Raw genomic sequence first — 16,068 nt, forward strand, 5'->3', positions numbered from 1 at the left:
ACCAACCTTGCCTAGGATTGATTAGTAGATTTTATTTAATTGGTTCCCTAGCTCCTCGTGATTCGATTCCTAAGTACTACAGCTGTACCTCTTATTTGAGAGAGTAAGCTCTACTGGGTAATTTGAGCACTATCATTAGGAGAGAGGGGAGGATCTCCTTCAGAGTCCTCCTGAAACTTCATTGCTTTTGCTTTTATGTTATTTATGCTTTTCATCTATTCATCTATGATTTTTGTGACAACTATCATGTCTGAATAGATCCACCTGTTAGGTTTAGGGTTCAGATAGGTTTGTGGGATTAGCCCCAAACTATACTTGCTAAGTTGTGATATTCATCAAATAGATTGCACCCTATGCTTGTTCTAGATTAGCTAACTAGTGCATAGATAACTAGGATCCTTATATATTGAATTATCTGTTTGAACTAGTTGTCTCCTTGGAGAAGAGCTAACCGCCCTCCTTGAGGCCTAGTGTTCATTATCGGCTCGCGCCTAGGCATATCTAGAAGCCGTCGATCGATATCCCGACAGGAGAATCAATCGACGTTGCGAAAGGTGTATCGCTCGATATCTCTAAAGGATATCGATCGACTCTTTTTCTGGTCAACAGACGACAGTTGAGATCAGAGATCTAGTTATTTAACCAGTGAGACATCACTGATTGATAAGCGGCTGAGTTCTATAATATCATGCAAACAATTTGTTAAGGCATCTATAGCTATTATAATCTCCAGTACCTGAATAGAAACCCTAGATCTAGCTACCATCCTTCCATCAAACAACTCCTTGCCAAGTTGAACAATTATATTGTTCATCTTGTTTACTGTTTTATTTATTTACTGCTTTACTATATTCCTTTACTAATCTATTTACTGTTAACCTAGCTTAATCATAACTATTAGATCTAGTGTGTGTCTTAGCTCCCACTGGATTAGATCCCTAAGTACTATAACTTGACCTCTTTTGATGAGAGTAATTCACTCCTTAGGGTATTTTGAGTGGTATCAAACTTGGCGCCGTTGCCGGGGGAGCTTCGATCGCCGTTGGATCTTATTTAGTTAGATTTTGTTTAGGTTTTACAATTGTACAAAAATCTCATAAATTTTTTTTTCTTCTGTTTCAGGTACATACCAGGAGCAACAATGAAGAGAGGATTTTTAGGGTTTTCAAATAAGTCTGCTGGGATGATGATCAACCTGTCAACTATGTTTGCACTTGCTGAAATTGTTTGAAGGAACCAAAGCTGACCTCCAACCTAATACTGACTTGATTTGCTTGTCTTGGGGCCTGGTGTACAAGGGATCGGAATCCTCCTGCAAGTCTGGAAGGTAAAAAGTATGTGTGTTTCTGGTTTCTTTCCTTCTCTCTTTTCGGCATCTCAAGAAATAAGTTTATAAAGAAAAGATTGATATGATTTCTTGAGAGGCAGAGAGATAGGTAAATTACCTGCGACCCCATTATTCTAAATCTCAGGGATGATCACACATTGTGGAAACGAGGGATAGGTAAATTACCTGTGACCCCATTATTCGCTACACTTTGTCAAAATGTATGAGTTACAAATGCAACAATGTCAATGAGATGAAATAGATGGTTGAATCAGCATCGAAATTCATTGAAATTGAAACTAATAAGAGATTCAGAGAAGATAGATGAGGGGAGAAAGGGATCAGAGAAGACTACATGTGTGTTCAGATACTTGTTTGAGTTGAATCCATGTGTCCTTTGATCGATACTCCCAAGGTAAAGCCTACACTTTTATTTTTATGCAATAAATGAGGTTAGTAGAGGGGATTGTCAGACAGGATCTGTTAGGTTGTGGAAATAGTGGAATTTGGTTGCTATACTAGGATTTTGTATAATGTGCTTTTAAAATTAAGATGTTTAATGATTTGGCTTGCACTACTAGAGAGATGATGACTGAGTTTTTAAAATCCTTTGAGTCCCTGCTGTTTTCAAACCTCTTTCAGAGAGACTGCCTGTTTGTTTTGCTTGAGGACAAGCAAAAGGGTAAGTCTGGGGGAGTTGATATACCATGGATACTACCTATTTTTACCCATGGTATATAAGTGTTATAGATACTATTTATTATGTATTGGAGTCTATTTAGAGTATTTACAGATTCAGGGATGATTTGGGGATATAAGGTGATTTTGGTGCCTTTTGGAGTCTTTCGCAGTGCAGAACTGCACAGACGCTTCAGATGTTTAGCTCTCGATGGAGGCCTTCCCACCGTTGTATTTAGCCCATATTTTTTAACACGGTAGAGCATTGATTTGGCTTTCCAATGCTACCGGTCTGAGGTCAATCTGCATCATGTAGTAGAAGTTATGCCCGTTTTACTGAAGAGTGGTCAGTCTACCTCGCGAGAGGAAGCTGTCGAGAAGAGGATTGTATGTCGATCGATGCAGCACACTGCATATCGATCGACAGGGACATCAGAATGTGGGCCAAGTATATTTTATGACCGACTGAAGCCCAGGAGTCACCATAAAGTTACCAAAATACCCTTGACGACCAGAAATCCTATTTATGTTAATTCTAAGCCATTGCTGACGGCTACGCTTTTGATGCTTTCTACGCTTTATTTTATTCATTGTTCTTAGTTAGGAGAGAGGGGAGGATCTCCTTCAAAGTCCTCCTGGAACTCCTTTGCTTTTGGTTTTATATTATTTATGCTTTTCATCTATTCATCTATGATTTCTGTGACAACTATCATGTCTGAATAGATCCACCTGTTAATTTTAGGGTTCAGATAGGTTTGTGGGATTAGCCCCAAACTATACTTGCTAAGTTGTGATATTCATCAAATAGATTGCACCCTATGTTTGTTCTAGATTAGCTAACTAGAGCATAGATCACTAGGACCCTTATATCTTGAATTATCTGTTTGAACTAGTTGTCTCCTTGGAGAAGAGCTAACCGCCCTCCTTGAGGCCTAGTGTTCATTATAGGCTCGCGCCTAGGCATATCTAGAAGCCGTCGATCGATATCCCGACAGGAGAATCGATCAACGTTGCGAAAGGTGTATCGCTCGATATCTCTAAAGGATATCGATCGACTCTTTTTCTGTTCAACAGACGACAGTTGAGATCAGAGATCTAGTTATTTGACCAGTGAGACATCACTGATTGATAAGCGGCTGAGTTCTATAATATCATGCAAACAATTTGTTAAGGCATCTATAGCTATTATAATCTCCAGTACCTGAATAGAAACCCTAGATCTAGCTACCATCTTTCCATCAAACAACTCCTTGCCAAGCTGAACAATTATATTGTTCATCTTGTTTACTGTTTTATTTATTTACTGCTTTACTATATTCCTTTACTAATCTATTTACTGTTAACCTAACTTAATCATAACTATTAGATATAGTGTGTGCCTTAGCTCCTTGTGGATTTGATCCCTAAGTACTATAACTTGACCTCTTTTGATGAGAGTAATTCACTCCTTAGGGTAATTTGAGTGGTATCAAATTTGGCGCCGTTGCCGGGGAGCTTCGATCGCCATTAGATCTTGTTTAGTTGGATTTTGTTTAGGTTTTACAATTGTTCAAAAATCTCATAAATTTTTTTTCCTGTTTCAGGTACATACCAAGAGCAACAATGAAGAGAGGATTTTTAGGGTTTTCAAATAAGTCTGCTGGGATGATCATCAACCTATCAACTATGTTTGCACTTGCTGAAATTGTTTGAAGGAACCAAAGCTGACTTCCAACCTAATACTGACTTGATTTGCTTGTCTTGGGGCCTGGTATACAAGGGATCGGAATCCTCCTGCAAGTCTGGAAGGTAAAAAGTCTGTGTGTTTCTGGTTTCCTTCCTTCTCTCTCTTCGGCATCTCAAGAGATAAGTTTATAAAGAAAAGATTGATATGATTTCTTGAGACGCAGAGGGATAGGTAAATTACCTGCGATCCCATTATTCTAAATCTCAGGGATGATCACACATTGTGGAAACTAGGGATAGGTAAATTACATGTGACCCCATTATTCGCTACACTTTTTCAAAATGTATGAGTTACAAATGCAACAATGTCAATGAGATGAAATAGATAGTCTGAATTAGCATCGAAATTCATTGAAATTGAAACTAATAAGAGATTCAGAGAAGAGAGATGAGGGGAGAAAGGGATCAGGAAGACTACATGTGTGTTCAGATACTTGTTTGAGTTGAATCCATGTGTCCTTTGATCGATACTCCCAAGGTAAAGCCTACACTTTTATTTTTATTCAAGAAATGAGGTTAGTAGAGGGGATTGTCAGACATGATCTGTTAGGTTGTGGAAATAGTGGAATTTGGTTGCTATAATAGGATTTTGTATAATGTGCTTCTAAGGTTAAGATGTTTAATGATTTGGCTTGCACTACTAGAGAGATGCTGACTGAGTTTTTAAATTCCTTTGAGTCCCTGCTGTTTTCAAACCTCTTTCAGAGAGATTGCCTTTTTGTTTTGCTTGAGGAAAAGCAAAAGGGTAAGTGTGGGGGAGTTGATATATCATGGATTTTACCTATTTTTACCCATGGTATGTAAGTGTTATAGATACTATTTATTATGTATTGGAGTCTATTTAGAGTATTTACAGGTTCAGGGACGATTTGGAGACATAAGGTGATTTGGTGCCTTTTGGAGTATTTCACAGTGCAGAACTGCACAGACGCTTCAGATGTTTAGCTCTCGATGGAGGCCTTCCCACCATTGGATATAGCCCATCTTTATGCACACGATATAGCTTTGAGTTGGCTTTCCAATTCCACCGGTCTGAGTTCAATCTGCATCCTGTAGTAGACGTTATGCCCGTTTTACTGAAGAGTGGTCAGTCTGCCTCGCGAGAGGAAGCTGTCGAGTACATGATTATATGTCGATCGATGCAGCACACTGCATATCGATCGAAAGGGACATAAGAATGTGGGCCAAGTATATTTCATGACCGACTGAAGCCCAGGAGTCACCATAAAGTTACCAAAATACCCTTGACGACCAAAAACCCTATTTATGTTATTTCTAAGCCATTGTTGACGGCTACGCTTTTGATGCTTTCTACGCTTTATTTTATTCATTGTTTTTAGTTAGGAGGGAGGGGAGGATCTCCTTCAGAGTCCTCCTGGAACTCCTTTGCTTTTGGTTTTATATTATTTATGCTTTTCATCTATCCATCTATGATTTCTGTGACAACTATCATGTCTGAATAGATCCACCTGTTAGGTTTAGGGTTCAGATAGGTTTGAGGGATTAGCCCTAAACTATACTTGTTAAGTTGTGATATTCATCAAATATATTGCACCCTATACTTGTTATAGATTAGCTAACTAGAGCATAGATCACTAGGATCCTTATATCTTGAATTATCTGTTTGAACTAGTTGTCTCCTTGGAGAAGAGCTAACCGCCCTCCTTGAGGCCTAGTGTTCATTATCGGCTCGCGCCTAGGCATATCTAGAAGCCGTCGATCGATATCCCGACAGGAGAATCGATCGAAGTTGCGAAAGGTGTATCGCTCGATATCTCTAAAGGATATCGATCGACTCTTTTTCTGTTCAACAGACGACAGTTGAGATCAAAGATCTAGTTATTTAACCAGTAGACATCACTGATTGATAAGCGGCTGAGTTCTATAATATCATGCAAACAATTTGTTAAGGCATCTATAGCTATTATAATCTCCAGTACCTGAATAGAAATCTAGATCTAGCTACCATCCTTCCATCAAACAACTCCTTGCCAAGCTAAACAATTATATTGTTTGTCTTGTTTACTGTTTTATTTATTTACTGCTTTACTATATTCCTTTACTAATCTATTTACTGTTAACCTAGCTTAATCATAACTATTAGATCTAGTGTGTGCCTTAGCTCCTTGTGGATTTGATCCCTAAGTACTATAACTTGACCTCTTTTGATGAGAGTAATTCACTCCTTAGGGTAATTTGAGTGGTATCAAATTTGGCGCCGTTGCCGGGGAGCTTCGATCGCCATTAGATCTTGTTTAGTTAGATTTTGTTTAGGTTTTACAATTGTTCAAAAATCTCATAAATTTTTTTTCCTGTTTCAGGTACATACCAGGAGCAACAATGAAGAGAGGATTTTTAGGGTTTTCAAATAAGTCTGCTGGGATGATCATCAACTTATCAACTATGTTTGCACTTGCTGAAATTGTTTGAAGGAACCAAAGCTGACTTCCAACCTAATACTGACTTGATTTGCTTGTCTTGGGGCCTAGTATACAAGGGATCGCCTGCAAGTCTCGAAGGTAAAAAGTCTGTGTGTTTCTGGTTTCCTTCCTTCTCTCTCTTCGGCATCTCAAGAGATAAGTTTATAAAGAAAAGATTGATATGATTTCTTGAGAGGCAGAGGGATAGGTAAATTACCTGCGACCCCATTATTCTAAATCTCAGGGATGATCACACATTGTGGAAACAAGGGATAGGTAAATTACCAGTGACCCCATTATTCGCTACACTGTTTCAAAATGTATGAGTTACAACTGCAACAATGTCAATGAGATGAAATAGATAGTCTGAATCAGCATCGAAATTCATTGAAATTGAAACTAATAAGAGATTCAGAGAAGAGAGATGAGGGGAGAAAGGGATCAGAGAAGACTACCTGTGTGTTCAGATACTTGTTTGAGTTGAATCCATGTGTCCTTTGATCGATACTCCCAAGGTAAAGCCTACACTTTTATTTTTATGCAAGAAATGAGGTTAGTAGAGGGATTGTCAGACATGATCTGTTAGGTTGTGGAAATAGTGGAATTTGGTTGCTATAATAGGATTTTGTATAATGTGCTTCTAAGGTTAAGATGTTTAATGATTTGGCTTTCACTACTAGAGAGATGCTGACTGAGTTTTTAAATTCCTTTGAGTCCCTGCTGTTTTCAAACCTCTTTCAGAGAGACTGCCTTTTTGTTTTGCTTGAGGAAAAGCAAAAGGGTAAGTGTGGGGGAGTTGATATACCATGGATTTTACCTATTTTTACCCATGGTATATAAGTGTTATAGATACTATTTATTATGTATTGGAGTCTATTTAGAGTATTTACTGGTTCAGAGACGATTTGGAGATATAAGGTGATTTGGTGCCTTTTGGAGTATTTCGCAGTGCAGAACTGCACAGACGCTTCAGATGTTTAGCTCTCGATGGAGGCCTTCCCACCGTTGCATATAGCCCATCTTTATACACACGATAGAGCTTTGAGTTGGCTTTCCAATTCCACCGGTCTGAGTTCAATCTGCATCATGTAGTAGACGTTATGCCCGTTTTACTGAAGAGTGGTCAGTCTGCCTCGCGAGAGGAAGCTGTCGAGTACAGGATTATATGTCGATCGATGCAGCACACTGCATATCGATCGACAGGGACATAAGAATGTGGGCCAAGTATATTTCATGACCGACTGAAGCCCAGGAGTCACCACAAAGTTACCAAAATACTCTTGACGACCAAAAACCCTATTTATGTTATTTCTAAGCCATTGTTGACGGCTACGCTTTTGATGCTTTCTACGCTTTATTTTATTCATTGTTCTTAGTTAGGAGAGAGGGGAGGATCTCCTTCAGAGTCCTCCTGGAACTCCTTTGCTTTTGGTTTTATATTATTTATGCTTTTCATCTATTCATCTATGATTTCTGTGACAACTATCATGTCTGAATAGATCCACCTGTTAGGTTTAGGGTTTAGATAGGTTTGAGGGATTAGCCCCAAACTATACTTGATAAGTTGTGATATTCATCAAATATATTGCACCCTATGCTTGTTATAGATTAGCTAACTAGAGCATAGATGACTAGGATCCTTATATCGTGAATTATCTGTTTGAACTAGTTGTCTCCTTGGAGAAGAGCTAACCGCCCTCCTTGAGGCATATCTAGAAGCCGTCGATCAATATCCCGACAGGAGAATCGATCGACGTTGCGAAAGGTGTATTGCTCGATATCTCTAAAGGATATCGATCGACTCTTTTTCTGGTCAACAGACGATAGTTGAGATCAGAGATCTAGTAATTTAACCAGTGAGACATCACTGATTGATAAGCGGCTGAGATCTATAATATCATGCAAACAATTTGTAAAGGCATCTATAGCTATTATAATCTCCAGTACCTGAATAGAAATCCTAGATCTAGCTACCATCCTTCCATCAAACAACTCCTTGCCAAGCTGAACAATTATATTGTTTATCTTGTTTACTGTTTTATTTATTTACTGCTTTACTATATTCCTTTACTAATCTATTTTCTAATAACCTAGCTTAATCATAACTATTAGATCTAGTGTGTGTTATAGCTCTTTGTGGATTCGATCCCTAAGTACTATAACTTGACCTCTTCTGATGAGAGTAATTCACTCCTTAGGGTAATTTGAGTGGTATCAAATTTGGCGCCGTTGCCGGGGAGCTTCGATCGCCATTAGATCTTGTTTAGTTAGATTTTGTTTGGTTTTACAATTGTTCAAAAATCTCATAAATTTTTTTTCCTGTTTCAGGTACATACCAGGAGCAACAATGAAGAGAGGATTTTTAGGGTTTTCAAATAAGTCTGCTGGGATGATCATCAACCTATCAACTATGTTTGCACTTGCTGAAATTGTTTGAAGGAACCAAAGCTGACTTCCAACCTAATACTGACTTGATTTGCTTGTCTTGGGGCCTAGTATACAAGGGATCGGAATCCTCCTGCAAGTCTCGAAGGTAAAAAGTCTGTGTGTTTCTGGTTTCCTTCTTTCTCTCTCTTCGGCATCTCAAGAGATAAGTTTATAAAGAAAAATTGATATGATTTTTTGAGAGGCAGAGGGATAGGTAAATTACCTGCGACCCCATTATTCTAAATCTCAGGGATGATCACACATTGTGGAAACAAGGGATAGGTAAATTACCTGTGATCCCATTATTCACTACACTGTTTCAAAATGTATGAGTTACAAATGCAACAATGTCAATGAGATGAAATAGATAGTCTGAATCAGCATCAAAATTCATTGAAATTGAAACTAATAAGAGATTCAGAGAAGAGAGATGAGGGGAGAAAGGGATCACAGAAGACTACCTGTGTGTTCAGATACTTGTTTGAGTTGAATCCATGTGTCCTTTGATCGATACTCCCAAGGTAAAGCCTACACTTTTATTTTTATGCAAGAAATGAGGTTAGTAGAGGGGATTGTCAGACATGATCTGTTAGGTTGTGGAAATAGGGAATTTGGTTGCTATAATAGGATTTTGTATAATGTGCTTCTAAGGTTAAGATGTTTAATGATTTGGCTTGCACTACTAGAGAGATGCTGACTGAGTTTTTAAATTCCTTTGAGTCCCTGCTGTTTTCAAACCTCTTTCAGAGAGACTGCCTTTTTGTTTTGCTTGAGGACAAGCAAAAGGGTAAGTGTGGGGGAGTTGATATACCATGGATTTTATCTATTTTTACCCATGGTATATAAGTGTTATAGATACTATTTATTATGTATTGGAGTCTATTTAGAGTATTTACAGGTTAAGGGACGATTTGGAGATATAAGGTGATTTGGTGCCTTTTGGAGTAATTCGCAGTGCAGAACTGCACAGACGCTTCAGATGTTTAGCTCTCGATGGAGGCCTTCCCACCGTTGCATATAGCCCATCTTTATACACACGATAGAGCTTTGAGTTGGCTTTCCAATTCCACCGGTCTGAGTTCAATCTGCATCTTGTAGTAGACGTTATGCCCGTTTTACTGAAGAGTGGTCACTCTGCCTCGCGAGAGGAAGCTGTCGAGTACAGGATTATATGTCGATCGATGCAGCACACTGCATATCGATCGACAGGGACATAAGAATGTGGGCCAAGTATATTTCATGACCGACTGAAGCCCAGGAGTCACCACAAAGTTACCAAAATACTCTTGACGACCAAAAACCCTATTTATGTTATTTCTAAGCCATTGTTGACGGCTACGCTTTTGATGCTTTCTACGCTTTATTTTATTCATTGTTCTTAGTTAGGAGAGAGGGAAGGATCTCCTTCTGAGTCCTCCTGGAACTCCTTTGCTTTTGGTTTTATATTATTTATGCTTTTCATCTATTCATCTATGATTTCTGTGACAACTATCATTTCTGAATAGATCCACCTGTTAAGTTTAGGGTTCAGATAGGTTTGAGGGATTAGCCCCAAACTATACTTGATAAGTTGTGATATTCATCAAATATATTGCACCCTATGCTTGTTATAGATTAGCTAACTAGAGCATAGATGACTAGGATCCTTATATCTTGAATTATCTGTTTGAACTAGTTGTCTCCTTGGAGAAGAGCTAACCGTCCTCCTTGAGGCCTAGTGTTCATTATCGGCTCGCGCCTAGGCATATCTAGAAGCCGTCGATCGATATCCCGACAGGAGAATCGATCGACGTTGCGAAAGGTGTATCGCTCGATATCTCTAAAGGATATCGATCGACTCTTTTTCTGGTCAACAGACGATAGTTGAGATCAGAGATCTAGTAATTTAACCAGTGAGACATCACTGATTGATAAGCGGCTGAGTTCTATAATATCATGCAAACAATTTGTTAAGGCATCTATAGCTATTATAATCTCCAGTACCTGAATAGAAATCCTAGATCTAGCTACCATCCTTCCATCAAACAACTCCTTGCCAAGCTGAACAATTATATTGTTTATCTTGTTTACTGTTTTATTTATTTACTGCTTTACTATATTCCTTTACTAATCTATTTACTGTTTACCTAGCTTAATCATAACTATTAGATCTAGTGTGTGTTATAGCTCCTTGTGGATTCGATCCCTAAGTACTATAACTTGACCTCTTTTGATGAGAGTAATTCACTCCTTAGGGTAATTTGAGTGGTATCAAATTTGGCGCCGTTGCCGGGGAGCTTCAATCGCCATTAGATCTTGTTTAGTTAGATTTTGTTTAGGTTTTACAATTGTTCAAAAATCTCATAAATTTTTTTTTCTTCTGTTTCAGGTACATACCAGGAGCAACAATGAAGAGAGGATTTTTAGGGTTTTCAAATAAGTCTGCTGGGATGATGCTCAACCTGTCAACTATGTTTGCACTTGCTGAAATTGTTTGAAGGAACCAAAGCTGACCTCCAACCTAATATTGACTTGATTTGCTTGTCTCTGGGCCTGGTATACAAGGGATCTGAATCCTCCTGCAAGTCTGGAAGGTAAAAAGTCTGTGTGTTTCTGGTTTCCTTCATTCTCTCTCTTCGGCATCTCAAGAGATAAGTTTATAAAGAAAAGATTGATATGATTTCTTGAGAGGCAGAGGGATAGGTAAATTACCTGCGACCCCATTATTCTAAATCTCAGGGATGATCACACATTGTGGAAACGAGGGATAGGTAAATTACTTGTGACCCCATTATTCGCTACACTTTGTCAAAATGTATGAGTTACAAATGCAACAATGTCAATGAGATGAAATAGATGGTCTGAATCAGCATCAAAATTCATTGAAATTGAAACTAATAAGAGATGAGGGGAGAAAGGGATCAGAGAAGACTACCTGTGTGTTTAAATACTTGTTTGAGTTGAATCCATGTGTCCTTTGATCGATACTCCCAAGGTAAAGCCTACACTTTTATTTTTATGCAAGAAATGAGGTTAGTAGAGGGGATTGTCAGACAGGATCTGTTAGGTTGTGGAAATAGTGGAATTTGGTTGCTATACTAGGATTTTGTATAATGTGCTTCTAAGGTTAAGATGTTTAATGATTTGGCTTGCACTACTAGAGAGATGATGACTGAGTTTTTAAAATCCTTTGAGTCCCTGCTGTTTTCAAACCTCTTTCAGAGAGACTGCCTGTTTGTTTTGCTTGAGGACAAGCAAAAGGATAAGTCTGGGGGAGTTGATATACCATGGATTTTACCTATTTTTACCCATGGTATATAAGTGTTATAGATACTATTTATTATGTATTGTAGTCTATTTAGAGTATTTACAGGTTAGGGGACGATTTGGAGATATAAGGTGATTTTGTGCCTTTTGGAGTCTTTCGCAGTGCAGAACTGCACAGGCGCTTCAGATGTTTAGCTCTCAATGGAGGCCTTCCCACTGTTGGATATAGCCCATCGTTTTACACACGATAGAGCTTTGAGTTGGCTTTCCAATACCACCGGTCTGAGGTCAATCTGCATCCTGTAGTAGACGTTATGCCCGTTTTACTGAAGAGTGGTCAGTCTGCCTCGTGAGAGGAAGCTGTCCAGAAGAGAATTGTATGTCGATCGATGCAGCACACTGCATATCGATCGACAGGGACATCAGAATGTGGGCCAAGTAGTTTCATGACCGACTGAAACCCAGGAGTCACCACAAAGTTACCAAAATACCCTTGACGACCAGAAATCCTATTTATGTTATTTCTAAGCCATTGTTGACGGCTACGCTTTTGATGCTTTCTACGCTTTATTTTATTAATTTTCCTTAGTTAGGAGAGAGGAGAGGATCTCCTTCAGAGTCCTCCTGGAACTCCTTTGCTTTTGGTTTTATATTATTTATGCTTTTCATCTATTCATCTATGATTTCTGTGACAACTATCATGTATGAATAGATCCACCTGTTAGGTTTAGGGTTCAGATAGGTTTGTGGGATTAGCCCCAAACTATACTTGCTAAGTTGTGATATTCATCAAATAGATTGCACCCTATGCTTGTTCTAGATTAGCTAACTAGAGCATAGATCACTAGGATCCTTATATCTTGAATTATCTGTTTGAACTAGTTGTCTCCTTGGAGAAGAGCTAACCGCCCTCCTTGAGGCCTAGTGTTCATTATCGGCTCGCGCCTAGGCATATCTAGAAGCCGTCGATCGATATCCCGACAGGAGAATCGATCGACGTTGCGAAAGGTGTATCGCTCGATATCTCTAAAGGATATCTTCTACTTTTTTTCTGGTTAACAGACGATAGTTGAGATCAGAGATCTAGTTATTTAACCAGTGAGACATCACTGATTGATAAGCGGCTGAGTTCTATAATATCATGCAAACAATTTGTTAAGGCATCTATAGCTATTATAATCTCCAGTACCTGAATAGAAATCCTAGATCTAGCTACCATCCTTCCATCAAACAACTCCTTGCCAAGCTGAACAATTATATTATTTATCTTGTTTACTGTTTTATTTATTTACTGCTTTACTATATTCCTTTACTAATCTATTTACTGTTAACCTAGCTTAATCATAACTATTAGATCTAGTGTGTGTTATAGCTCCTTGTGGATTCGATCCCTAAGTACTATAACTTGACCTCTTTTGATGAGAGTAATTCACTCCTTAGGTTAATTTGAGTGGTATCAAATTTGGTGCCGTTGCCGGGGAGCTTCAATCGCCATTAGATCTTGTTTAGTTAGATTTTGTTTAGGTTTTACAATTGTTCAAAAATCTCATAATTTTTTTTTCTTCTGTTTCAGGTACATACCAGGAGCAACAATGAAGAGAGGATTTTTAGGGTTTTCAAATAAGTCTGCTGGGATGATGATCAACCTGTCAACTATATTTGCACTTGCTGAAATTGTTTGAAGGAACCAAAGCTGACCTCCAACCTAATATTGACTTGATTTGCTTGTCTCTGGGCCTGGTATACAAGGGATCGGAATCCTCCAGCAAGTTTGGAAGGTAAAAAGTCTGTGTGTTTCTGGTTTCATTCATTCTCTCTTTTCGGCATCTCAAGAGATAAGTTTATAAAGAAAAGATTGATATGATTTCTTGAGAGGCAGAGGGATAGGTAAATTACCTGCGACCCCATTATTCTAAATCTCAGGGATGATCACACATTGTGGAAACGAGGGATATGTAAATTACTTGTGACCCCATTATTCGCTACACTTTGTCAAAATGTATGAGTTACAAATGCAACAATGTCAATGAGATGAAATAGATGGTGTGAATCAGCATCAAAATTCATTGAAATTGAAACTAATAAGAGATTCAGAGAAGAGAGATGAGGGGAAAAGGGATCAGAGAAGACTACATGTGTGTTTAGATACTTGTTTGAGTTGAATCCATGTGTCCTTTGATCGATACTCCCAAGGTAAAGCCTACACATTTATTTTTATGCAAGAAATGAGGTTAGTAGAGGGGATTGTCAGACATGATCTGTTAGGTTGTGGAAATAGTGGAATTTGGTTGCTATACTAGGATTTTGTATAATGTGCTTCTAAGGTTAAGATGTTTAATGATTTGGCTTGCACTACTAGAGAGATGATGACTGAGTTTTTAAAATCCTTTGAGTCCCTGCTGTTTTCAAACCTCTTTCAGAGAGACTGCCTGTTTGTTTTGCTTGAGGACAAGCAAAAGGATAAGTCTGGTGGAGTTGATATACCATGGATTTTACCTATTTTTACCCATGGTATATAAGTGTTATAGATACTATTTATTATGTATTGTAGTCTATTTAGAGTATTTACAGGTTCAGGGACGATTTGGAGATATAAGGTGATTTGGTGCCTTTTGGAGTCTTTCGCAGTGCAGAACTGCACAGGCGCTTCAGATGTTTAGCTCTCAATGGAGGCCTTCCCACCATTGGATATGGCCCATCGTTTTACACACGATAGAGATTTGAGTTGGCTTTCCAATACCACCGGTCTGAGGTCAATCTGCATCCTGTAGTAGAAGTTATGCCCGTTTTACTAAAGAGTGGTCAGTCTGCCTGGTGAGAGGAAGCTGTCCAGAAGAGAATTGTATGTCGATCGATGCAGCACACTGCATATCGATCGACAGGGACATCAGAATGTGGGCCAAGTATTTTCATGACCGACTGAAGCCCAGGAGTCACCACAGAGTTACCAAAATACCCTTGACGACCAGAAACCTTATTTATGTTATTTCAAAGCCATTGTTGACGGCTACGCTTTTGATGCTTTCTATGCTTTTGATGCTTTCTACGCTTTATTTTATTCATTGTTCTTAGTTAGGAGAGAGGAGAGGGTCTCCTTCAGAGTCCTCCTGGAACTCCTTTGCTTTTGGTTTTATGTTATTTATGCTTTTCATCTATTCATTTATGATTTCTGTGACAACTATCATGTCTGAATAGATCCACCTGTTAGGTTTAGGGTTCAGATAGGTTTGTGGGATTAGCCCCAAACTATACTTGCTAAGTTGTGATATTCATCAAATAGATTGCACCCTATGCTTGTTCTAGATTAGCTAACTAGAGCATAGATAACTAGGATCCTTATATATTGAATTATCTGTTTGAACTAGTTGTCTCCTTGGAGAAGAGCTAACCGCCCTCCTTGAGGCCTAGTGTTCATTATCGGCTCGCGCCTAGGCATATCTAGAAGCCGTCGATCGATATCCCGACAGGAGAATCGATCGACGTTGCGAAAGGTGTATCGCTCGAAATCTCTAAAGGATATCGATCAACTCTTTTTCTGGTCAACAGACGATAGTTGAGATCAGAGATCTAGTTATTTAACCTGTGAGACATCACTGATTGATAAGCGTCTGAGTTCTATAATATCATGCAAACAATTTGTTAAGGCATCTATAGCTATTATAATCTCCAGTACCTGAATAAAATCCTAGATCTAGCTACCATCCTTCCATCAAACAACTCCTTGCCAAGCTGAACAATTATATTGTTTATCTTGTTTACTGTTTTATTTATTTACTGCTTTACTATATTCCTTTACTAATCTATTTACTGTTAACCTAGCTTAATCATAACTATTAGATCTAGTGTGTGCCTTAGCTCCTTGTGGATTCGATCCCTAAGTACTATAACTTGACCTCTTTTGATGAGAGTAATTCACTCCTTAGGGTAATTTGAGTGGTATCAAATTTGGCGCCGTTGCCGGGGAGCTTCAATCGCCATTAGATCTTGTTTAGTTAGATTTTGTTTAGGTTTTACAATTGTTCAAAAATCTCATAATTTTTTTTTTCTTCTGTTTTAGGTACATACCAGGAGCAACAATGAAGAGAGGATTTTTAGGGTTTTCAAATAAGTCTGCTGGGATGATGATCAACCTGTCAACTATGTTTGCACTTGCTGACCTCCAATCTAATATTGACTTGATTTGCTTGTCTCTGGGCCTGGTATACAAGGGATCGAAATCCTCCTGCAAGTCTGGAAGGTAAAAAG

This window comes from Raphanus sativus, chromosome 1, assembly GCF_000801105.2.
Source record: "Raphanus sativus cultivar WK10039 chromosome 1, ASM80110v3, whole genome shotgun sequence".
Classification (NCBI taxonomy): Eukaryota; Viridiplantae; Streptophyta; class Magnoliopsida; order Brassicales; family Brassicaceae; genus Raphanus; species Raphanus sativus.